At 39.8% G+C, this 26978-nt stretch overlaps 1 protein-coding gene across 20 annotated transcripts in view; it reads right to left on the reverse strand.

Moving 5' to 3' along the window:
- Window positions 1-26978, reverse strand: part of magi2 (membrane associated guanylate kinase, WW and PDZ domain containing 2) — a 929612-nt gene that overhangs the window by 560131 nt on the left and 342503 nt on the right. The window lies entirely within an intron of this gene.

The raw sequence follows: 26978 nt of genomic DNA on the forward strand, positions 1-26978 counted from the left end.
TAGTAATTGCCGAGAAAGCCAGAGTTAAAGAAAAGTACAGTGCACTTGTAACCATTTGCAGTCAGAGGAACATGCAGGAAATACTACTCTAGTTTTCACACTTTATTGCCAGAAATGTCATTGTCCAGTTTTGCATAGTGGCCAGAAAACAGTGTGAATAAACCCTCCACTTTTTATTCTATACTAATCATTTTTAGCAAGTGCCGTAGGCTATGTGTGCAGCACACATAATATAACCCAGTGCCAAGAAACTCTGAATGAATAAATCAAGCCAAAATGTGCATCTTGGGAGTGTGGATACTGGCCTAAATCCAATATTAGTCCCATCTAGAGTAGAATTCAATGCAACATACATGTTGGTTAACATTTGCTTCAATTGGTCTACTTTGGTTGGTACTGACACTAGATTTAGTTCATTGAAACCCTATTTCAGGCACTGAAATAAGTCTTTGAATTTCGCAACCGGTGCTCAAATTCTTATAACCCTATCTTTCCAATGACAAGGGCTATAATCTTCTTGTTTATACATAAAAAAACCTAAATAATAAAAAATAGTAAACATCCTTCTCTTATCAGGAAGCCAGCTTCAGTAACTTCTGTGCTTGGACCTACAGACAATTATGGATGCTCCTTATTTTCACACTTCCCACTTTGACCGAACCTAGTATATCTTCCTTATGCTAGGTAGTACTTTGCGCTTTTCCTGCATGGCAAGGGGTTGGGCTGAATGGCCCTTGTGTCCCTTCCATCTCTATGACTCTATGATTCTATGTCAGTGGTTCTCAACCTGGGGTCCCCAGATGTTTTTGGCCTTCAGCTCCCAGAAATCCTAACAGCTGGTAAACTGGCTGGGATTTCTGGGAGTTGTAGGCCAAAAACATCTAGGGACCCCAGGTTGAGAGCCACTGTTCTAGGTGCAGTGCTTGCAAGCTCTCCCTTCCTGTAGAAATCTGAATCTAACAAGCAATGACTCTAACAATTCATAAGAACATTCTGTGATCCATGAACCCAAGTCCTGGCATCCCGCATTGGCAGATACCTTTCAAGGACTCAGCAGAGGTCTGGTCTTGATTCTTGGGATTTGTTTAAGCACAGATACAGTATTCAACCTGCAAAAACATGCCCTTTACTACCCATTCCCAAACTAATCTGTAATCTTCCAGTGAACACAACATTAGCAAGTCTATCGCCCTTTCCCCCTGCATGCCCTAATATCTCTACTATTATTGCTTCTGCTGATGTAACGATAAACCTACTGCGGTGTAGAAAAGAAGAAAGCAATACATAACATGGAAAAACTGTTTCCTCAAATTAAACCACTGAAACACATTCAAGTTTAGCCACATGCTTTTAAACCATTATTTTACAAAGCAGTTATTCTCAGCCCAGCTTCTGATGTTTTAGAAATCCATATTACTCTTATAATAGCATGAAATAATATTAGCTTTGACTATTACTGCTTGATTTGCAGCACACATATATTTATTGCCAACATTAGAAAATGAAATGGGGAAAAAGCTTTGGGTTGCAATCCCAGTTCCAAGCCATGAATAAAATTCCCTGCTCTATTGTTGCCAATCACAGAGCAGCTTTTAGCTGGTTTAGTCTTTCTTCCTATCACACAGAAGTTTAGTCTTTCTAGCATGGGGATGTCATCTGTGTTTCAGGGTCAAAATAACAGACTGTTCAGACTCTAAGAGCCACAATCTGCCGCTGATGCCATGCATGCATATATACACAACTACACATATACACCGATACTATTAATTGCTATTCAAACTGGCCAACCAAGGATTCCGCAAGGTAGAACGGCCAGGCTTGCAAGCAGCAAGGCTATTCAGTGATATTCAACCTGGCCAACCAAGATTTCCCCTAGGTGAAAAACCCCCAGGCTTTGAAGCCATGAGACTAGTCCATCCCATTCAACCTGGCCTAGCAAGGATGCCCTATATAGAAAGCAACCAGGCTTTTAACCTGCAAGACTATTCAGATTTTATATGGCAGTGTAGATGGAACCTTGATCATACCAGGTAGATGATAGGTATAGGGAATACTCTGGGCTTCTCTCTGTCTTGGGCTTGAAATGACCTGGTTCTAACTGGGAGAGCTCCTTTTGGTCCAGAAGGACCCCCAGGATCTATCTGCCAGAGTGCAAAAATATTTTTCCATGACAAAGGTCATTTAAATACATAAAGTATCCCAACCATTGTAGTTGAACCTACTTGAAAGCCTGTTTCACACATTCATAATCCTAATGATGTACAAATCAAACATCCCTAGAACGTCCAGCAATTCTTTTACATGGAATCAGTTTAGAGTTCATCCACATGTGAAATATTTTCACAGGAGGACTGAAATATGGGGACCAAGAGTGTGTATGTTTAAATGCTTTGCTGTACAGACAACATTCCAAACAGAACTTCTATATTCCCTCATCGCAAACTTTGAAACGTTGTTCTTTTCAGCATAGAAAGTCAGTCAGTAAGATTGGTCATACATCAAATTATAATCCATGAAATATACATACACACATTTGCGATATGGCTCAGAATTTACCCAGTGAAATGCATCTCTCTCTGCCATCAGCAAAATTGCTCACAAAGATGGAACTGCCCTCAAAAGCTGCATTCAGCAGCATATAACCATGGTAACGGGGTTATTTTGATCATCCTTGTCCCCCACTTTTTGCAGAAAAGAAACTGCTGAAAAGGAAAAGCAGATAAGAAGCTATATGCCCAGCGTAACAAGTCCTTAGAGAGTTCTCGGAAATAATGTCTTTTGCAAGGGCGTGCCAATAAAAAAGAGGCTCAGATGAGAGTTAATGTTTTGAGCAAAGAGCCTGAAAATGACAGAAGGGTCACCTGTTTGTATCAAGGATTCACTGAACTAATGATTGTTATCTGCTCTAGTGGTTTCCCTCAAGGCTATCACTCCAAATGGGCATTTAGCAGAAGATTTCTGAAGTCACTTTTTAAGAGGATTTTCAAGTTAGGACCCTTTGGACCTCTATTGAGGGCAACCATGCAGTAAAACACATGATCAGAGGTGTTTTTCTTCTGTGTGCTTTTGATTTCTTCTTTTTCTTTTTGACAAATTGCTTCTATTTGTTTTCATTTTGTACTACGATATAACTGTGTGTGCATAGTCTCCTTTGACCTTGATGCCTTTCTCCCTTATGAAGAACAAGTTCTATTCCTTGGAGGGAATTGCCCTTCCTAAATCCTGCAGGGAAGGTCTAGTAGGAAAGACAAATTGCAGAAAAGTATTTCCTTCCATTTGTGCAACATTACCTGAGGATCAAAACCAATATCTCAGTTTTGTCTTTCATTGGCAGATTATTATTCAAGCAGCATCCCAGGCTATATATTTGACACAATATGCCCAAAGCAATTTGAGATTCAGCAACTAATTCACAGCGTGTCTTGAAGGCTATGTCTTCAATATATTTGCAACAAGATGGTATAATTCAAGAGGTTTTGCTTCCAGAGTGTAATGCCTACTATTAACAAGGGATGTATGTATTCCTGCAAAACAAACACATGTCTGAAATGCGTGGAAGCTAGTCCCTGTTCCCCCTAAAGTGTGTATCCATAAAAGGATAAGATGGTGATTATTATAATGAACAATTATATTTCTGTTCCAGTTCTCTGCCTACACAAGCGACTATGATTTTTTTAAAGCCATCATTCCAATTTTAATTTGCGTCTCTTCCTTTCTCTCTCTCTCCCCTCCCTCACACATTAATTCAAATTTGTCTTTTCAATCAGGTCACTTTCAATCTTTTGTCACTTAAAAAACCATAAATGATGAGCCAGAAAAAAGTCATTTGCACACCAAAGTACATGCAAAGGGCATTGACTGAAAACCATACTCTTGATGAATGGATACTCTGTCACTTTTATTCAGTGCAAAGTTTACTTATAGATTAGCAAAAGTAGGTTACCAAGGACTTTGTTGCATGAAGTTACTGCAGTTTCACAATCACCAATAGAAGCAACATACTATTGCACACCTCAGCATTGGCAGAACTGCAACAATTTGTTAAGCTGTATTTCCACTTAACAATGCAACTCAATCGTCCGGCACCACTATCCCATGATTTTTTAAAAAAAATATTTTAAATGCAATTTTGCAATTAAGGCCAAAGTCAGAAAAAAAACCCTTCAAATCAATGAATTAATGCCTGGAGAATAGTGAGGAGGTGCGGGGAGAGGGGGAAAGATGGACAATTCTGTCCCTTAATGTCACTTCAGTGTCAGCATGCTGGCAAAGAAGTAGAACAGGCTCATGGCACCATGTAAGTGCTGTGATTTGCAACTACTGATAGGCTATTGACAAATTTATCGTAGGTTCATGGCATTCTGCATTAAGCACCATCACCAGAGGTGATGTTCAGCTTCAGTGCTGGTTTGCCACCTTCATATGATAAAGCTTCCAAACTCCTTTAATGTAAGAATGCAAAAATCCGTTGAAAGCAATGTCTCTTTTGGTGAAATAACACATAAATCTTCATATGAACTCAACAAACATCTCCTAACCTAGTGTAGAATGGGAAGAGCTACCAAGAGACTATTAAGCCAGTCCAGGAGCACTTAAAACAAAAACAAAAAAATACTTGGATGTAGCTCACCCCACTTTTCTCACCAACTGATGTGAGAACACTGGCCATTGAGAAAAACATATTTAATTAAAGGATGGATTGCTCCATTTTCTGAGTACAGCTGGAATTCTTTTATACAATGAAATCTTGATTTACAAACATCCCAAGTTGCAAGCTTTTCGAGTTATGAGCCATCGCTTGTCCAATTTTTGGATTTGACATGCAAGCCAGATCTGTGTTAGAAGCCCCTTCTAAGATGGTGGCCATACTAGGAGACTGAGTTGGAAAGAGAACGGCCAGAGCTTTGATTAATTCATCCGCTTGCAGAGGGACTCCCCTATTGCTTAGGCCATGCAAGGTCAACGAGAGAGCGTGAGGGGAGCTTCCATAGTAGCGAGAGAAGCAGGAGACGGCCCTGAGGGCAGGTCAAGCTCAGAGGGAGGGAGAGAAGGAAGGCCCTTGGCAAGGGCAACTGGATCCCTCCTTTCTTTCCATCTCCATCTCTAGGGGAGTCCCTCAGGGAGGGAGGAAGGGCTGAACCCCCTGAACCCCGTGGGGCATGTGCAAATTGGTGTATTTGTTCTGTGACCAAGCTCTGAAACAGATTGATAGCATTCAATGGAGAAATGTGCTTTGACATATGAGCAAATTGAATTACAAGATGGCTCACAGAATGAATTAAACTTGTATGTCAAGGTATCTTTAATTGACTTTGAAAAAAAACCCTGTAATTGATTACACAAAAGTGTGGTTCAAAGGCTCTACAGCTCTAAGCAACCATAATGAGAATAGCAAATGTTGGAATGATATGGATTTCTTGGGATTGTAGGTTGGCAAGTCACAGCAATGTTAGGCAGCATAGTCTAACATTATAGACTATATACAACAATATAGTTGTCGTCAAACTATATCTGGAGGGCCACATGATTCCCACCCATGGAATAGATAAATACTATGGCCTTCTTTGACATGCAGAGGTGGTCCAACAATGAGGCAAATTAGGCGGTCGACTGTGGCACAGACCATGCGAGGGCGCTGTCGAGGCAGCGTCAATCAACCGTATGGTCGATTGGAAGGCCTGCACACATGCACAGGCCCATCGACCATGCTTTTTGGGCAATGGGCCTGTGCACGTGCTCAGGCCTTCCAATCGACTGCACGGTCGATTGGAAGGCCTGCGCACATGCACATGCCATCGACAGGCAGGCGGCGGGCGAGGAGTCCTCGGACAGCGAGGGAGAGCAGGAGGGCGGCCGCACAGACGAGTGGCTGGGCCTTCCGCAGCTGCTGCCGGTATTTATCAGCAATTTGTTCGGGGGGGGGGGATTGGGAAGGGGCGCCAAAATTCCGGTCGCCTACTCCCGAAAATTACCTCGGGACAGCTCTGTTGACATGCATAAATGTATGTGCACACTGTTCATGTCAAAGAAGGAAAATCTCTGCACATGTGACCTCTGGGTTGTACTGCACATCTCCAAAAACTATTATCTTCTGGGACTCCTACTTTAACGCTGTATGCTTCCATTGCTTTAATTAGTTCATTGAACACAATTTTTTACTTGAAATATGTAATATCTACTCTTCTAAAGGCAAGGGGGAAAATGTATATCCCTCAGGTATTGCAACTCTACCTATTCCTCAGTGTTGGCTTATGGGAACCTGGATGGGAGGAGCTGAAAATGGGCTCCTGCCACATCATGATGCCACCTCTTCTGACAACTGAAATGTCCACATGAACCCCAAACCATTCTATGATCTCTGAAACATGATGCCAAATGCAATTGATCGAGAAAGAGCAGCAGTGAGAAGAGGCACTATGTTTTTGACCTGTCATATGTGCTGCCAGCTATGCACTTCTCACGATATGTATCAATTAGCAAATTTGTTTCAAACACTGTTGAGAGAAAACAGTTTCTTGTTCCAGATTTGTCTGTCAGTTATCAAGCTGTGTTGGAATGGAAAGAAAAGAATTTATCTAGCATTTACAGTGGGACTCTAGGGCTCTTTCTGAGACACGGTGACAGATGCTGCGTGATCTTGAATAAATATTTCTGAGGCCCAGTCCATCCATTGCACAACATTTGAAGAGCCTCCTGTCGGCTTTCATAAGCAGCATTTTACCGATCGGTACCAGTGACGTCGTTTCTGCTGAAGTGTAGTTCATAGCTACAATCTTTGAAGCTACAACAATTCATTTCATGCTGAGAGCCACCTCATCTTGCTTCCTAGTTATAAGAATCTGATCCCATTCCTCATGGTTTCAGGAGGAAAGAATCTCAGCATGACTGTATTGCCTTGAAAATACTTTTTATTGTATGCTGCTAGCTTCTCCTCCTGCAACATGCTGTTGAAGACTCTAATTTTCAGCATTCTATTCCCATCTTCCTTGCCCAAACCCAGATGGTTGAACTCTCAATACAACTTCACTTTAAAACCACAGACACTCACGTTTTATTTGTTGTTTTATAAACCAACAAACAAACTCTGCAAGGATTTTTCCCTAGGCACTTGATTTCTTTTTTCTTAATTCTTGATGCCTCCTTTCTCACTGTCTTCTCTTCTCTATTCTCACATGCAACGTCTTTCCTTCTCTTTCTTGCTCTCCTTGTCATCTTCTTTCTGCTCTTTCACACTCAAGTAATCTACTTGTTTCTCACTTGGCTCCTTCCTTCCTGCCTATCTGTTTACCTATTTTCCTCCTCTTTGTCTTTCACAATACCAGCTCCTTGCATATCTGAAAATTAACATTAGTATGATTACCAAGGGACAAGTTTGGAATGTTGCTTTCAGCTTGAAAGATTTACCCATTGAACAATTCATATATTTTTTTAAACAGTACAGTGATCGTGTTGTCGAAGGCTTTCATGGCCAGGATCACAGGGTTGTTGTATGTTTTCTAGGCTGTATGGCCATGTTCCAGAAGTATTCTCTCCTGACGTTTCACCCACATCTATGGCAGGCATCCTCAGAGGTTGTGAGGTACCGCTGAAGATGCCTGCCATAGATGTGGGCGAAACGTCAGGAGAGAATACTTCTGGAACATGGCCATACAACCCAGAAAACATACAACAACCCAGTACAGTGAATGTATTGAGGAGAGCTAGCATAGTGTAGTGATTTGAACACTGGAGTATGACCCCAGAGAACAGAATTCGAATCCCCACTCAGCCATGGAAACTAGTTGAGCAAATTGCACACTCAGCTTCAGAGGAAGGCAAAGGCAAACCCACTCTGAACTAATTGTACCAAAAAAAACCCCCAAAACAAAACAAAACCAACACTTAGATAGGATTGCCCTGATGGGTTGCCATAAGTTGCAACTGACTTGAAGGTACACAGAACAAATGTTAACAACAAAGCTGAAAACAGTTGGTTTTTCCTCTTGAAAGCAAGCTTGAAAAATGTTTTTTGTTAGACTCAAACTTCCATATGTTTTTAAAAGCTGTTCTCCCTAAAGTGTAAAATAACAAAGTTTTGTAATGTTCCTCCTCCCTCCGTGGTGCTGGCTTTGAAAACTTAAATTTTGATTCAGAGAAATATTATTTTTTCATTGGTTAGTCTCTGCTTATATGAACTTCATACTGTGTCAGTGCTCTGTAAGTACTGTAAGATGTTGTAGACCAGTGGTTCTCAACCTGGAGTCCCCAGATGTTTTTGGCCTTCGGCTCCCAGAAATCCTAACAGTTGGTAAACTGGCTGGGCTTTCTGGGAATTGTAGGCCAAAAAAATCTGGGGACCCCAGGTTGAGGACCACTGTTGTAGACGATAGTAATGTTTTCCCTTCATTGTGCCCAAAATGGGCACCATATTTAGGTCCATTGGTTATCATTATTAATTCTATCCTTGAAGCTCTCCAGGGAGTCGAAGCAGACTATCCATGGACTAATGTTTTGAGTAGTGGTGCTCTAAAAAACTGAGTAGCAATACTCAATAAATTGTTTATCAATAACATCACCCCAGCTCTCCTCTAGACATCAGGGGATGCTAATTGTAATATCACTGAGGCCTGTTCCTGAATCTGGCACAAGACTTCAGCAGGGCTGTTGGGTGACAGGGTGACTTGGAGGTTTCTGATTCGTAGGGTCACCATCAATTGAGGTCAACTTGATGGGAGTTATCAACAACAGCTACCCCTTAGGACATCACTGGGAGTTTTCCTTGGATTTTAGATTTTAGCTTTAAAATCTCAGGACTAAAAGTGGCCCTGAATTAATAATACTGCATAAGTGCTGTGACAAAGAATGGCCACATAAGTTGCAAGGCAAATCAATGGGTTTATTTACAGTTAAGTCCATGTAATTGTTCATAATTTTGCATATAAATTGTTGTTACTGTGTGCCTTCAAATCATGTCTGATTTATGGCAACCCATAGGGTTTTCTTGACAAGATTTGTTTAGAATATATTTAAATATTCTTAATGTTGATCAAGTCTCATTGAACTCAGTTAGACTTACTTCAGGATAAGCATGCAATTCACAGTAAATTATTATTGCTTTCAAGAAAAGCTGCCTTTTGTGGTTTTCATGAGGCATGTTATTCATTTTGTGTTTCCATTTTGCTAGAAATGCTCTTTTTCTGAGAAACTAGCCATATAATAAGGCTAGTACTAAGTAATATATGTATTCTATTATTTCCTTTTTGCCCTTATAATACTTTCTCTCTAAGATGCATATTGTACATTGTATGATGCCTTCTTCTTCTTTAAAACTAGTATAGTTTTAAAGGTTTTTTTTTGAAAGGATATCACAGATATAGACACCAGAGGCATTGTGGACATTAATTCCAATAATGCCTTCTGTTACACATTTTCTGTTGCTAGAAATAAGCCTTCAAACGATAGGGGAGTGTCAGATAGAAAGACATGCTTTTATACTAAAGGCAAGGTAGTATGAAACACTATTGTTTATACTACTACCCACAGCTAAGCTACTTTGAAAGGTATAGATCTGTCAAAGAAAAACGAGAGTTTGAAGTACCTCCATGTTGAAAGGGATGGGTTGGGGAATTACAGAAAATATTTTTCTTCATGCTTTTATGAAATGTTACTTCTAAGCATTTTTGCCATTATTTATGCAATGATATTTCTTTATTGTATAATGTCTATGACTACTGGTTATGCAAACATAATGTAACACACTGCCTATTCTTCAGGAGTGCTTCCCGAACCATCCTTTTTTCTTTCTTAAGCCCTAATTACACAAATAGGTCCTTTTAGAGAAAAATCAGTAAGTCTGGCAATTCAATGCTTGTTACACACAGTGTGCTCACTGCAAATTGATCCTTATCATAGTGCAGCTGGATTATTCTAGACAAATCAATGACTCAGAATCATCACAGCAAAGTTCCAGCTAAACTAGTCATGCCTCACCCCAGATTCATGACTAATCTGTCATCACTGACCAGTACGTCTCCCAAGTCACCCTAAAATGTTGCCTCATATATTGCCCCATTACTCCTGACATTAAATAATAATTGGAATATCACATTTTGTTATTTTGTGCCTTGGCATGGTTGATACAGAGCTTGGAAATATTTACATTTCAGTCTGAACAAATGGTAGCACCTTCTTATCTCTTCCAGCAATAGGTCATCTGAAGTTGATGTGATTTGTGGAGTGAAATATTTCAATGGGAATTGAGGCTCAGGGCACTTCCAGACAGCACCAAATCATGGGATTTAAACAGGGGCAAAAAATCCCACGGCTTCAGAAAAGGTCCACATACAGACTTGTTAGTCCTGGGATTTCTACCTCTGTTGTCCAGACTTGCTGCTTTGTTCCACGATTTAGAAGCTCCCAACATGGTCGCCGCAGGACTTCTGCTAGAAACCTCTGAGTTTTTTTTAAAAATTGTGAGATGCGAATATGCGGATATGCAGAGATTGGGATATGCGGATCACGGCAAAAGTTCCATTCTTTGTCCTGGCCAGAGAAACTGTGCCCCCCAGATGTTTCATGAAGTATCTCCCACACAAACAAACCTCATGGGGTAGGACTTATACAATCAAACAGGAACACACACTTTTAAGCCAGAACTTTGTCATTATCAACTATTTTTACAGCCTGGCTGCCTTGCCATCTGTCCAGACAGATTTTGTTGTGTACTTGTGGCATGGAACAACAGGGTGCTGTTCCTGGGTTATAAATGGCTATTTCTATTAGCCACCTGCGTGACTTTGGCTTTCAGTATTTACATTCCTCTCCAGCACATCCATGTCCCAACAGCCAGTAGTAACTTTTTGCCATTTATTAAACTGTACACAGGCCTGTAGTGAGGGGGGGGGGGTTTAGGGGTTCAACCCCCCCCCCCCCCCATTTTCAGGTTTAAAAAAAACTGGTTTACTCATAAATTTTAACTGGTTAACCAAATCCCCATGCTAAGTCTATGAAACGTAAAACATTAAGAGTCCCTCCAGGCACTATCTCAAGCAGATATTGACAGGTCTGAACCCGGGGGGCGGGTGGGTCAGGGGTTCAACCCCCCCCCCCCCGAAATTTTCAAAACCCCTCCCGAATTTTTTTTCTGGCTACGGCCCTGAATGTATACATGTTGTCAGCATGTATATTCTGGCAACTCATCCTGTGTGTAAGTTGCCTTCAAAACCAACTCTTTATTTCTCTTTGCCACAGAATACATTTCAAAAACCTTTTAGACATCTGATTTTGGTTTCCTTTGCAAGACTCTGGCACAATGTTTATCCATTCTATTTGGTTTGCACTACAGATCATGAGCTGAAACCAGACTTCACCAAACAAGGAGTTTGTTGATTTCAATATGTCTATTCTAAGAATGGCCAAGTCGGGCTCCCAACCCTATGTTGAATACTGACTCTTGACTCAACAAATTCAACCATAGCAACTATCTGGATACGTAAGATGATATACAGTAATTGAACTGTCAATAAAACTCCATAACCATACTTTGGTGCATTCAGGCTTCAAATCTAAGCTTCCACTATTGTGAGGGCTTAACAGTAGACTCTTTATCAATGCAAGATCTTCCACCACAATGTTAAGCCTGTCTTACATAGTTATTGCAATTGAACATAATGCATTGTCTCATGTTCTGTACAAGCAAAAGGAAATGGAGTCTCTTTTAAGACTCACTGCCCTAAAGAAATGGAACATGTGTAAATGTAGACTTATGAAGTTCTCATTGGTTTAATGAAACTTTTGTAGATGGGACAAAATTTAGTCCTGTTTAAAAACATATCTATTTTTAAATGGTATTTGTTTTTTTCAATTATTGTACTTCATTTTATTTCAAATAAATTAAATGTGCAGCCTGGTGACAATGTAAAAAGAAGCCATATGATCATTTTTCAGAGGAATTACTACTATTTCCTTAGCTATCCATATTTTAAAAAATTAAAAGAACAAATATGTTACCTTACATTTTTCAAAAATGATGTCCAGTGTTTCAACTATAATGCAGAGAAACTATTTAATACGCTGGCAGGAGTGGGGATCTAAGTCTATTTATATAGGGATTAATGTTAGGAATTCACATTTGTATTTTTTCCTTAACACACTTGTATGCTAAGTATGGAAAAACTGACATCATTTCAGGAAGCCTTCTTCAATACTGTATCCGCTGACTACAGATTCCATAATCTCATATCCGTAGTGCTGGGTTTTTGATTTGTTACAGCTGCATCTCGTGATATCTAGAACTAAGAAAAAGCACGCACGCTTGCTTCTACTGCACTCAAGCGCCTATCTCTAGAGTAGAAAAACAGCTTTAAACAAGAAGCCTCCTTAAAGCGTGTGCCTGCCTGCAACTGAATGCCTCTCCTCTAGAGTAGAAACAGGTAAGTAGCCTCCTTAAAGCATGCACACCTGACTGGAGCTGAACACCTCTCCTCTAGAGTAGAAACAAACAGCTGAAATGCCTAAAACAACATGAAGAGGAGCCTAGGACCTCCCCCCCCACCAGTGGACCAATAGAAAACAGATCTTCTGGCACCCCCAGAGTGAAAACAGATATCTGCCCTCCCATATTCAGGAGGCTCCCAAAAAAAACCAGGTTGGGGCCCCCACTGAAAGCCGGGACATTAAACGGCTCACGGTTTACCCGGATTGCACAAGTCCTTTTCATACAGAGCAGTTGCTCTCATTCCTTGTTTATTTTGGTGGCATCTTTTATTTTCCGTTTATTTTCCGGGCCCAATTCAAGGTGCAAGTTATTACCTACAAAGCCCTAAACGGTTTGGGACCCACCTACCTTAGAGGCCGCATCTCCCCCTATGAACCCGCACGTTCTCTTCGCTCGTCGGGGGAGGCCCTCCTTTCGCTCCCACCACTCTCGCAGTCGCAGTTGGTGGGGATGAGAGAGAGGGCCTTCTCCGTCGTGGCCCCCCGGCTTTGGAACTCGCTTCCTAGAGAGATCAGGCAGGCCCCTACCCTCCTCTCCTTCCAAAGGAGCTTAAAAACCTGGCTCTTCCAAAAGGCCTTTGACACTTAATTGTTATTGGACTGATCTATCTGCCCATTTTATAATAGCCCCATTCTTGAGGTGTTGCCAATGTTATTTTGCACTTTATTGTCCATTTTAACCGTGAAATACCTTCCCCATTCCGGCACATTCTGTACTGGGTTTTATGAACTAGTCTCCTGTTTTAATATTGTATGCTTCATGTCAATTTTATCAATTGTTTTACTGATAATTGAGGTTTTATTGGCATAATTGTTTTATTGTTGTATCATTGATATTTGATGGTTTTATTGGGCTAGGCCCCATGTAAGCCGCCCCAAGTCCCTCCGGGGAGATGGGGCGGGGTATAAAAATAAAGTTGTTGTTGTTGTTGTTGTTGTTGTTGTTGTTATTATTATTATTATTATTATTATCATCATTATTATCTTTTAAAACATACAATATATACCATTTATATTATACTGCATGATTGGGAAGTTACTTTTAAGGAGAATGGATGTAATGATAAATCTAACCATAACTGAAAATTAATAGGATGATGTGTTGGGGGATATCACATGTTTCAAAGAAGACATGTTCTTATGATTGTGATTCAATTATCTACAGAAAATTTCTGGGATGGGCCTCTCCGTCACCCACCAACATTTTCTGGGCAGTAAATAATTTCCAGGCCTTACGAGTATACCTTGAATTTAGGAAAGCTAAATTCATTAACTACTACTATCACTGTTCTGATATGTATATATATTTCTTGATCTGAAATCAATGACAGTTAGGAAAGTTTATACATAGGCTTCCAACTTCTGTGGCTTCTCTGTTATCAATCTGCTCTTTAATATTTCACCTGTCAGCCCTAAATTACAAACTCTCAGAGATGCAAACATCATTTGTAAAGATGTGTTTATCTCCAATTTCCTTTTGACATTATTGCAAGAATGCATCTGTCATTTTTACGACACTTGAAAGCAAATAAGGAGTACCAAACTGATAACAGGATTTTTCAGTCGCAGATTATCATCTTTCTTTCCATCAAGATTGAGGGATACTTTATTCTTAAATTTGCAGAAAGAAAGAATGATTGCTTTGTCATGCTGGATCTCTATATTTCATGGCAATTGATGAGTCTAGCCTTCTTGGTGAGGGAAGATTGTAAATGTATCACTCAGGAGCTGGTTCCTCATTACTGGTGTTTTCACTGCAAGATATATCATTAACACATTAAACTGTTATCTTTGCCCTTCACTCTAGCAGAAAATTATTATAACAGCAACAGTCAGATAAATGTAAGCTAAATAACTGAGTATACTAGTATTACACCCACTCACATATCAACATCAAAAATAAATGAGAGAGAGAGAGAGAGCATGGATTGACATCATTTTTAATGCATAGGCTATTTCTGACACATAATGAGATATTTTGAAAACTTCGCAACTGTGCTATTGGAGATGGATTTTTAGGTGAATCTCTTGACATAGCTGTGATATTTAATGGGCTTTCTTTTGCAAAGCAAAAACATATAGATAGAAGCTTCTGGTGCTATTACGCTATGGATCCACTCATCTATATCTGTCATGTCCACTGCCCTTTCTTTTCCCCAGCTATTCAACAAAGCCAAGGGGGATTTGCTGCAAAGCAATAGCAATGATACTAGTTGCTCCATATCCCAGGTCTTAAGAGCTGTTAAACCATTTTAGAAGGAGCAATTACAGACAATTTTCTGTTGCACCATACCTGTAACACAGTGGTGGCCAATGGCTTTGGCAGGTATGTTAAAAACCAAGTCTAAGAATGAAATAATGAACGAAATGAAATGATGCTGCTCTTTTAGTGTGCAGTTCAGTGCACATGTTGCTTCCACTAGCTTGGATGGTTTTGCATCTAGTCTGATGAATCAGGGGAAAGGCAGGAACACAGTAGTGCTGGTAAAGCAGTATTTATTTATTTATCATGTCAGAAGCGAACTGTGAATACAGTTATCATGTATAAAAAACCACAAAGAAAGTTAAAAACTTGGCATTATACTAAATTTCCTTTGACCAGAAGCTGGCCACTCTGAGTGTCTTTGGTGTCGCTTTAAGAAGGCCCTCCACTATGCATGTGGCAAAGCTCAGGCTGCATTGTAGTAAGTGGTCTGTGGTTTGCTCTTCTCCACACTCGCATGTTGTGGACTCCACTTTGTAGCCCCATTTCTTAAGGTTGGCTCTGCATCTCATGGTGCCAGAGCACAGTCTGTTCAGTGCCTTCCAAGTCACCCAATCTTCTGTGTACCCATCTGGTATCAGCCACTGACTGAGGTTCTGGATTTTAGCCTACCACTTTTGGACTCTCGCTTGCTGAGGTATACCCATGAGTGTCTCTGTAGATCTTAGGAAGCTATTTCTTGGCTGATATCTGAACAGAGGATGGCTGGAGATGTTAATGCCTTGGTCCTTTCATTATTGGCCACTATTTCCGGATGGATGTCAGGTGGTGCAATACCGGCTAAACAGTATAATTTCTCCAGCGGTGTAAGGCGTAGACATTCTGTGATAATGTGACATGTCTCTTTAAGAGCCACATCCACTGTTTTAATGTGGTGAGATGTATTCCACAGTGGACATGCGTATTCAGCAGCAGAGTAGCTAAGTGCAAGGACAGATTTATTTATTTATTTACAGTATTTATATTCTAATCTTCTCACTCTGAAGGGGACTCAGGGCGGATTACAATGCACATATACATGGCAAACATTCAGTGCCACTATTAGACATACAACATACAGACAGACAATAGAGGCAATTTAGCATTTTCCAGCTTCCGGCTTCATGAGGGTATGCTAGATTCCAGCCACAGGGGGAGCTGCCGCTTCATCATCTACTGTGACACCGAGTCCTTTTGATGGAAGTACTTCCTCATTGCTCTACGCACACTGGGAGTTTTATGGTGTTGCCAATTAAGTTAAATTAGCCTCCCTGCATTAAACAGTATCTAGAATTCTCTACTCACAGCCGGAACTGCTTTTGAGCTGCTTAGGTGGACAGTATGCTAGGCTATTAATGGTTGGGAGCTTAATCCTGACCTGGGATTTGAACCAATGACTTTTTGGTCAGTAGTGATTTATTGCTGCTGGCTACTAACCATATGTCTTCACTGTGTCTGGTTGTGATCCCCAGGTTGTGCCAGTCAGCTTTTCTGTATTATTTCTAGCACCCACCTTTTGCTTGATATTCAAGCAGTGCTTCTTATAAGTCAGAGTACGGTCCATAGTAACTCCCATGTATTTTAGTGTGCTGCAATGCTCCAGTGGTAATCCAGTGGGGTAAAGCAGTAAAGAGTTAAGACTCACCATCTCCCTTGCTTTGGTGAGGAGTGCTGAAACTTTTCACTTCCTGTTTTATTTGAGATATGTTTCCAGGCTGGCAAGTCATACCCAAGAACATTACAGAGACCCAGCCAGTTGAAAGCATGCATTTTAAACTCATGTCCTGTGTTTCAGTCCTGTGTGATTAATGTGTACTTTATAGAAATGCTTTGATATGTAACTTTTATGACACTGCTTTTTAATATATGTGTTTGCAGAATTTTTATACTATTTGTGTGTTTTTACTGTGCTGTGACCCGTCTTGAGCCATGAGGAGATACAGGTAAGAAATAAAAGTATTGTTATTAGTATAGCTTGTGGTAAGACTTGTATTTGCCTTTTGATAGATTTACTAGTCCCCTTATCTACAGACTCAATCTCCACGGTTTTACTTATTCAACCACCCTCCCCTGCCCCCAAAGGGTTTATGGACTTCCAGTGCTATCCCATAGTGTGCTTCAAGCCTAGGTATATTCAAAATGTAGAGTTCATTATATTATCTATGATTTCAGGTATCCACAGTGGAGGAGGGTGTCTTGGATCATACCCCAGTCTTTACAGTCTTAACAACAGAACCCACTTCCTTGATCACTAGCCATTCCATCTAGATTAAATCCTCAGAGTCTGATGCTTACAAAGTCACATTATGACCCATATGTGCGAGTCACAAAGACCATAAAAGGAAGGAGGGGTATTTCTTCCGTGATCGCATCTTTCTATGAACCAGTGCGAGATCTAAGATCTTCTGGGGAGGCTCTCCTCTCGCTTCCACTGTGAAGCTTCCATCAAGGAAGCATGGTTAGTGGGGACGAGGGAAAGGGCCTTCTTAGTAGTGACTCCCCGGCTCTGGAATGCCCTTCCTAGAGAAATCAGACAAGCCCCCGCCTTATTCTTGTTCCGTAAGTATCTGAAAACCTGGTGGTTTCAGTAGACCTTTGAGTCGAACCCCCCTAGGCCTGCCAGCTATGCCCCTTCTTGGCACTTTTTCCACCTCCCTAAGCCAATAATTATTGTAGCAACCAACACAACTAGCACTTTATATCCAACCATCTCAATACTGAATCCTCGTCAGTATGTCTGGGTTTTGATGGAATTTGTTACTGAATGTTAAAATTTGTTATATGACTAATATGTCTGATGTATTTTTACATGGTATTATGTTTCAAATTGTAGTTTGGTTTTAATTTGTTGTATGTTTCTTGTTGTATCGGAAACTACTCTGAGTCCCTTGAGTAGATAGAGTGGTATCTAAATAAAGTTTTATTTTTATATTATGTATTTATTTTATAGTTACTTAATAAGGTAAAGGTTTTCCCCTGACATTAAGTCTAGTTGAGTCCGACTCTGGGGAGTGGTGCTCATCTCCATTTCTAAGCAGAAGAGGTGGTGTTGTCTGTAGACACCTCCTAGGTCATGTGGCCGGCATGACTGCATGGAGCACTGTTACCTTCCCACCAAGGTGGTACCTATTGATCTACACATATTTGCATGTTTTGAACTGCTAGGTTGGCAGAAGCTGGGGCTAACAATGGTAGCTCACCCTTTCCTGCAAATTTAAACCACTGACCTTCCAGTCAGTAAGTTCTGCAGCTTAGCAGTTTAACCCGCTGTGCCACTGTGGCCCTGATACTTGATAGGATCCCAGAAATACAGTTTTGTAATCTGTCGTTTGGGAAACAAACACCTCAGTCTTCAAGGCAGTTATAATTCGAAGTACGTACTTGAAAATTAGTGTTTTGATGACTAAACTAGCTTGAATTTTTTAAAAAAATGAATGGCCAAAGAAAGAAACAAAAATGCAATACTCTACATTTTAAACATGTGCCAACCCTTGTTTTGAACACTGATCAAAACGACAATTTTTAGCATCCCTTTGGGATATATTTCAATGCATCCTGTTAAGATATAACTGGATTTGTTTTACCTCATATGTACCTAATCAAATCAAAACCAAAGAATAATTCCTCATTGTAAAATCTAACACAATATAAAGATGACAGAATTTTATTTCTAAAAGAGAATTTTAATGTATTTAAAATATTTGCTAGATGTCCTAAAACAGCTCTTCTTCAAGCAATTTATACAGAAAGAATTTTTGACACTGACATTATCTGTTTTCTAGATAATGTTTAATTAAGAAAATAATTGTCAAGATGGGAGGCAGAGGCAATGACCGAGGCATATGTAAAATGTTTAGCAAAAATCAGTGCTGTTCTAGATATGATAATTGTCAGAGCGCGCGGTTTGGATAAACACACATGCAGCAGAAGATCAACGAAGAATTACTGGCAGCAATAAATAGGGAAGAATTTAATTTTTTTACACAGAATAGATGGATGTGTGCCAACAACTTAAATTTTGAAGGTTTTGAGAAGTTCCTTCGAGATGGCCTTTTTCCTTATTCATTTAAGATTTGAGATTATCATTTAATCTTTTTTCCCACAATCTCAGTATTCATCTAAGAAAATATGCCTGCATGGGGATCTTACTTGTGCACTTCTGCATGATGAAAATACCAGAAGTCAATTGCTTAATGTAATGAAAAATGTATAGCAAAATGGCAGCGGAATGGATGATGAATTTCTAAACTAAAACCTATATCATTTTGTCCTGTGTTTGTGTCATGTGTACCTTGAACACATGATAAGACATTTGGCTCGGAGCAGTCACAGACAGAAAAATCAGTCACAGATGGATTGACTATGTGAATGTACTCATGCATAGATAGTTAACAAGCTGGATATGCTACTAGGATCTGTTCAGAGAACGAGCTTGCTACAATAGTAAAAAAGATATATAATGGAGCATTCTGACCTAAGAGCCATTTTCCAATATCTGTTTTACACTCTAGAAATAGCACAATAGAGGGCAAACAGTATTTATATATTTCACTTCTAATGTTACATTTCCAACCATAAAGCTCACCTAAAACAAAATAAAATGCAAACATTTGGGTTGCTTTATCCTCCACTTCTATAAAGTAGCTGAAAATGTCATTTCTCCAGAAAGCTAGTTCTCAAGGTTGTTGTGGCTATTTCGACTACCTTTCCTCCTATCTCATTCAGCTGGATTCTTGGTGGCTTAGTTGCCAGCTCCTGCCACTCTTCCTTTCAAGAGGATGTCCTGCTCCTCATGCCATCATCCTGGAGGCAATTTTCGAGTCAAAACACTCCCGTAATCCCTAAAACAGGAATAGCTAGGTGTGGGGCTTTTCGCCATTCACCAATTTAGTTGGCAATATTCTCCTTTTCACTATATTGTATATGAACTAAATGAGAGATAGAGTAATTAGTGGAGATTGGATTTGGAAAAGAGATGAAATAATAATAATACAGTGTTGCCTCACTTATCGCGGGGGTTAGGTTCCAGGACCACCTGCAATAAGTGAATAACTGCAAAGTAGGGATGCTATATATTTATACATTATTTTAGTAGTTATACACTATTTTAAGTCTTTATCAACCAATTGTGTGTTGATAAATCGCCTCCTTCTCCTCCCATTTCTTTTCTATCCCTTCGGCTTCTCCATCCTCCCTTCCTTAGGCTGTAAATTATAATTTTTATGATTTATAATATTCTTTTAGAGTTTACTGAAAAACTGCAAAACAGCAAATCCACAAAAAGTGAACTGCGAAGTAGCGAGGGAGCACTGTAATAATAATGACATCAACAACAACAACTTTATTTTTATAGGAACTCAGGGCGGCTAACATGGGGACAAGCCCAATCCAACAAAGATTAAAACTAAACACATATTAAAACATATCTCAATAAAATCAATGACATTACAAGAAGACAATAACATAAAAAATATGTAGGATAAAAAGAGATGAAAGTAACTAAGGAACTACACAGATTTTTTTTTAAAAAAAAACAACGGAAGAAAGAAGAGCTTTCACATCTTCCCAAAACATTTCCTACTTTATTTTTGAAATTTCTTGGAAAAGACAAATCATGTTTCAGTGAGAGACTGTTGTTATTTTTCATGGTCAAGAACTCTGAAAGCTTTGGCCATTCTCCTCCATGTTTTTTCCCCCCTTAAGCTTTTAAATAAGATTTTTAGATTTCTGTTTCTTAATACTGTACATATTCTACATCTTTCCTTTGGCCAGGGTGCTTCTGGTCTACCACTCCTTCAATTTCCAGTCTTCCCAAGCATTCTTCCAGCCCAGAGCCTAAACTTATTCCTTGGACCATATAGAGTTTCAGTCCATGCAATTTGAATTTTCAATGTATTATCAAAGGCTTTCATGGCCGAGATCACTGGAGTGCTGTGTGGTTTCCCAGCCATATGGCTGTGTCCTAGCAGCATTTTCTCCTGACGTTTCACCTGCATCTGAAGATGTCAGCCACAGATGCATGTGAAACATTGGGACAACTAAAATGATAAAGGATCTGGAGAACAACAACAACAACTTATTTCTTATAACCTGCCTCCATCTCCCAACGGGACTTGGGTGGCTTATATGGAGATGAAGCCCTGAGAACAAGCATACAATTAAAACAAAGTACAAATTACAGAATTAAATGCATAAAAGAACAAATACAAAAACAAGCCCTAAGAGGCGTGGCTTAAAGAACTGGGCATGTTTAGCCTGCAGAAGAGAAGGCTTAGAGGAGAACATGATGGCCATGTATAAATATGTGAGGGGAAGTCATAGGGAGGAGGGAGCAAGCTTGTTTTCTGCTGCCCTAGAGACTAGGACGTGGAAAAATAGATTCTAACTACAGGAAATGATATTCCACCCAAAAGTTAAAAAGAACTTCCTAACTATGAGAGCTGTTCAGCAGTGGAACTTTCTGCCCCAGAGTGTGATGGAGGGTCCCTTCTTTGGAGGCTTTTAAACAGAGGCTGGATGGCCATCTGTCGGGGGTACCTTGAATATGATTTTCCTGCTTCTTGGCAGGGGGTTGGACTGGATGGCGCACGAGGTCTCTTCCAACTCTATGATTCTATGATCAGCAGAAAATGCTGCTAGAACACAGCCACACAGCTCGGAAACCACACAACACTCCAATTTGAATGTTATTGCTGAAGTTGATCTATCAGTCTTCTTATACTATAGGTAAAGGTAAAGATTTTCCCCTGACATCAAGTCTAGTCATGTTTGACTCTGGGGGTTGGAGCTCATTTCAATTTCTAGGCCAAAGAGCTGGCGTCTGTAGACAGCTCCAAGGTCATGTGGCCAGCATTACTGGATGGAGCGCTGCTACCTTCCCGCCAGAGCGGTAACTATTGATATACTCAGATTTCCATGTTTTCAAACTGCTAGGGTGGCAGAAACTGGAGCTAACACTCCCCTCCCTGGATTCAAACCGCCAAGCTTTCAGTTAGTAAGTTCAGCAGCTCAGTGGTTAAACACGCTGTGCCATCGGGGGCCTTTTCAGTAGTGGCTCCCCGCCTATGGAACGCCCTCCCCATTGAAATCAGGCAGGCTCCCTCCCTCCTATCCTTCCGTAGGAAGGTAAAAACTTGGTTGTGGGGCCAGGTTTTCGAATAAGAATCAGCAGCATTAATTACTATTATGTATGCTGGAACTCAATTGACAGACCCAGTCTTTTAAAATTGTACATGCCTATCTATATTTTATAAATGCATTTTATGAATGCTATATGTAAGTTAATTTTTAACTGATTTATAGTGTATTGTACTGTTTTTATATGTCTGTTTTATTGTAAGCCGCCCTGAGTCCCCTGTTGGGTGAGAAGGGCGGGATATATATATTGTAATAAATAAATAAATAAATAAAAACTTCCTGGATAGGCAGAATGTTCATTAATGTTCCATTTCCTCTTCTGAACCAATTGGTTGCAGAACTCATTGCCACAAATACAATGCAGCACAGATTGGTCCTGATGCTGAATTCTAGTTTGGCTTCAGGGAGTTGGGGCTTTTCTTTGGCAATGTTTTTTTTTTTTTTTTGAAACAGAATTTTAAAAGGAACCAAATGTGGGCAATGGGCATAGTTGGAGTAATATTAGTCTTGCTTCACCTTTCAGTGACCTCTCAACAATCATGCACATTCCTCCTACAAATAGTTTTACCCTTTAGGCAGCAGATGGAAATCTGGGAGTCCAGATTGTGCTTATTCTGCAATTTGTGAAATCAACAGATATTGAAGCTTGGCACTGAATATCAAAAGAGCCAAATGCAACCAAATAGTTTTCCAAACCGGGGGCCACCAGGAGGCAGTACAGTACAATTGGAACGGCCCATCTAAATCAGAGGACATACAAATCTTTATTGGCTTTACAATGCCAGTCTCACGTATTAATATGAGTTAATGATACTGCTAAGCTTGTGCAGGACGGAAGAGCTTTCTGCACCACATTGCCATGGCAACCTATAGATGCATCATCATTTCATCTGTGGCTGCAACTGTTCCTTTCGCAGCTTTTCAGTTCGAGACTGAACTCCTCTTGGGGAAAGGCTTAGAAATTAAAGGGGCGGGGAGGTTGAAATTACTTTAACATAATTGCAGCAAAAGCTAGGCTATCTTCAAAAGCTCGAGAAAGACTTATCAGTTAGCGTGAGCACTGTAGCGAAACTTCCCTTGAAGCCCGAGACACTTTGCCAGCTTTTTTTAAAAAAGGAGGAAGGGGGTCTAAAAAGTGACTCATTTGAGACAGCTACAATCTCTAGGTAGATGTGCATGCTGTATGATAAATCTGTATGATAAAGAAAGCAACCAGTAATTTAAGCAATTTTCTTCCCACTGTGAGGAATTCAGTTTTGCACAAACACCAAGTGTGTTCTTTAAAAATGATGCTGCACAGAAATATTATTTTTCACAGAAAATGATGTCTACTGTGCAGAAATTGCTGATTTCTGCAGGAACAAAGCATGACTGAAATTTGCCCAAAGTCCTGAACTGCAAAGATTTTCATCAGTACAGGAGTCCTCATTAGAGTTTTCTGACAATCAAGAAATATGCCTTTCAATCATTTAAAATATTTTCAAATATTCTTTCAATCACAAACATTTATTGAAATGGTCAGATAGCACTGAATAGAATTATTCCCAGACATCTAGAATGACTCATGGTCATCATCCAATTACACATAAATTTATCCTCTATGGAAGTACATTAATGCCACATTACCAATCACTACCAAAGAGGTAGTCTCACATTTTAAGAATAAGAGATGCAGGCCTGTAGCCAGGATTTTGATTGGGGGGAGGGGGGAGGGCTGAGTCTGAGTGAGAGAGGATATCCCTTGCAAACCTTTTGTATCGTTATCCCAATACCCCCATGCATATGGGATATATTGAGCATGGTGATCAGATCATGATATGAATAAGCATAACAGTTTAAATAATAAATGTAAGGCCTTCTCGCGGACCACCCTGAGAATTTACGGGGGGGGGGGGGAATGAAGCCCCTCAAGCCCCCCCTCCCTGGCTACATGCCTGTAAGAGAGGGCATGTCTCTTTTTTATTCTTTTAGATTATTTTAATGTATTAAAATAGTGATTCCCAAACTTGAGTCTCCAGATGTTGTTGGAGTTCAGCCCCCAATAAAAACATATAGAATGACCAGTGGTCAGGATGAGTTGTAGTTAGGGCCATAGCCAGAAAAAAAATGGGGGCAGGGCTGAAACTTTTTTTTAGCAAATCATCAAGCGTAGTTCCATCATGCAAAATAATTTAGAAATCAGGCTCCATCGATAAACTTCAGTGGACACTCATGGGGATTTGGTTAACCAGTTAAAATTCATGAATAAACCAGGTTTTTAAAAAAACCTGACATTTTTTTTTGGGGGGGGGTGAACTCCTAACCCCGTCCCCTTGGCTACAGCCCAAGTTGTAGTCCAGCAACACATAGAAATCTATGTTTGAGAACCACAATATTAAAACATACTTTCTTTTTTACGCACTACAGTGAAGTTTCCCTAATGGTAACAGCCAAAAGAGCAGCCTTGGCATTCCATTTTGGCTTGGAAGAGACCAAGATGACAGTCATTGTCATACATGCCATGTGCTCAAGGAGCAGAGATCACCACAAAAAAACTCCACACTAAAGGAGACGGGAAGACTGGAAGTGGCTTTTCTTGTTAGGCTGTTGAGATGCCACACTACTTTCATGGCCCAGTCCTGAAGCAAGTACAGAGTTTCACTTATCCAAGCCTCTGGATTATCCAAGCCATTTTTGTAGTCAATATTTTCAATATATCGTGATATTTTGGTACTAAATTCGTAAATACAGTAATTACAACATAACATTACTGCGTATTGAACTACTTTTTCTATCAAATTTGTTGTATAACATGATGTTTTGGTGCTTCATTTGTAAAATCATAACCTAATTTGATGTTTAATAGGCTTTTCCTTAATCCCTCCTTATTATCCAAGATATTTGCTTATCCAAGCTTCTGCTGGCCCGTTTAGCTTGGATAAGTGAGACTCTACTGTATTACATTTCTCTTTGAACTCTGCAGCAGCATTGCTAAAGTAGAGAGGAGCAAGGAATTGCTGTCACTGATCTCAGATAGAGTCAAAGCAAGATGAAAAGTCATGACAACAACCACAAACGTTTGCTTTGAGTAGCACATTCAGCCAATAAGTATGGATTTTTCTCCTTCTTATGTTGATTCATAAATATACATTACTCCCAAGTCCAAGCCAAAATACCCATAATCCTGACTGATTTTAGAAGCTACATTTTTGAGGAAAGAACTAGCAAAATCACCTCTGAGTAATCCTTGCCTAGGAAATCCCTACCCAATTCATGTGGTCCTCCTTAAGTCAACAAACAATTTGAAGACACATGCTTCCAAGTACACACAATCATGCTGGCTGCTCCAATGATATATGGAACTAGGTATAAGATATTGGGTATCAATATGTCTGCATTCATGAACTCATATACAATAGTTATTATATATGTAATCATGAATATTGATTTACATTTTCATTTATTAACATATAACTTTTCCTGTTCATAGTTTATGAAGGTGGTTCTCAACCTGGGGTCCCCAGGTGTATTGGCCTACAACTCCCAGAAATGCTATCCAATTTACCAGCTGTTAGGATTTCTGGGAGTTGAAGGCCAAAAACATCTGGGACCCAAGGTTGAGAACCACTGGTTTATAAATTTCTAAAGAAACCTAATGCACATAGCCTGGAAGTCTTCTGGAACTGTCTCCTACTTTCCTTTCACTCTAAAATTATAAATAAGATGCTTTGTGTGAATTTCTCTGCTATGACAAGAACACAACACCCTAAGCGGTGTCTTCATGCACCCAATATGAGTTTGCATGGAAAATCAAAACTACACCATATGTTCTGTACATCATGTGAGAAGCACCATATGACAATTGGCTGCCCTATTATCTCCAATACCTAGCCATTCAGTGAGGATGTGCTCTTGCTTCACATTTCCTGAATTCAATGTGCTCCATTTTGTCATTTTGTCCCATGGACTCCAGGAACATAGCAACAGATTTTAACAGGAACTGTTGTTAAGAACATGACGCCACAATAAATTACAGCAAACCTACACAGTAAATGGCCCATTTTTGCAGTAAAGATGTGTTCTTGTAGCAGCTGCCAATATTTTCATCAGCTTCTCCCCCTAAAAAGGTCATTTGGAGGCGGGGGGCAGGCGGCAGTTGTGAACCATCTAGCCTTTGAGATGAATCATTACTACTCTGCGCAATAAAGCACGAAAACCACTGCTCCTCTCAAATTATAATCCTTTGTGAGAGTGATGCTCTAAAGCTGCTCTTTTAATCTAGATTCCTGATCTCAAATTGAAAACCTTCCATGAACAGTTCCTTTAGGTGGTTTTAAAATGACAGATCTTGCTCTTTCTCAGACGAGCCAGCAAATCAGATATACGAGTCTACTTTTTCACTGCTGAAATCAAATCTTGAAGATAGGAATTTTGCTTGGGGAACACAGGACACATGAAGCTCCTCTATCAAATCCTTCTAGGCTATAACACTAACTCTTGAAAAACAGATAAGTCTTTGAAGAGAACAAGTGTCTTTTTCCAGGTAAAATTAGGAGATTTTCACTCTTTTTAGTCTTCACGGTAGTATTAGGGTAACAGAGACAAAAAGCTGTTATATGTGAAGCAGACTTTTTTTTGGTGTCTGCCATCAGAAATCTGTCATTTACACTTCAAGGGGACCTTGGGGGTAGGGTAAAGAGTAAAATTACTTCCTATGAGTAGAAGATTCCCTTTCACTTCTTGGCGAAGAGAGGCTGCTATTTGTTTTAACCTTTCTCTCACAAGAATCAAAACAAACCAAAGTGTACAGAGAATCAGAACAATACAATGTGTATTAAGAGAGAAACTATGTACAAGTGAACCCTTTCACACTACAGTGTTCCTTCACTTATCGCTGGGGTTAGGTTCCAGGACCACCCACAATAAGTGAAAATCCGTGAAGTAGGGACACTATATTTATTTTAATATTTATATATTATTTTAGTAGTTATACACTATTTTAAGTCTTTATCAACCAATCATGTGTTGATAAATTGCCTCCTTCTCCTCCCGTTGCTGCTTGGGCTCCTTTTCTCTCCCTTTGGCTTCTCCTTCCTCCTTTCCTTAGGCTGTAAATTGTAATTTGTTATGATTTATAATAGTTTTT

The sequence above is a fragment of the Anolis carolinensis genome, chromosome 5, assembly GCF_035594765.1.
Source record: "Anolis carolinensis isolate JA03-04 chromosome 5, rAnoCar3.1.pri, whole genome shotgun sequence".
NCBI lineage: Eukaryota > Metazoa > Chordata > Lepidosauria > Squamata > Dactyloidae > Anolis > Anolis carolinensis.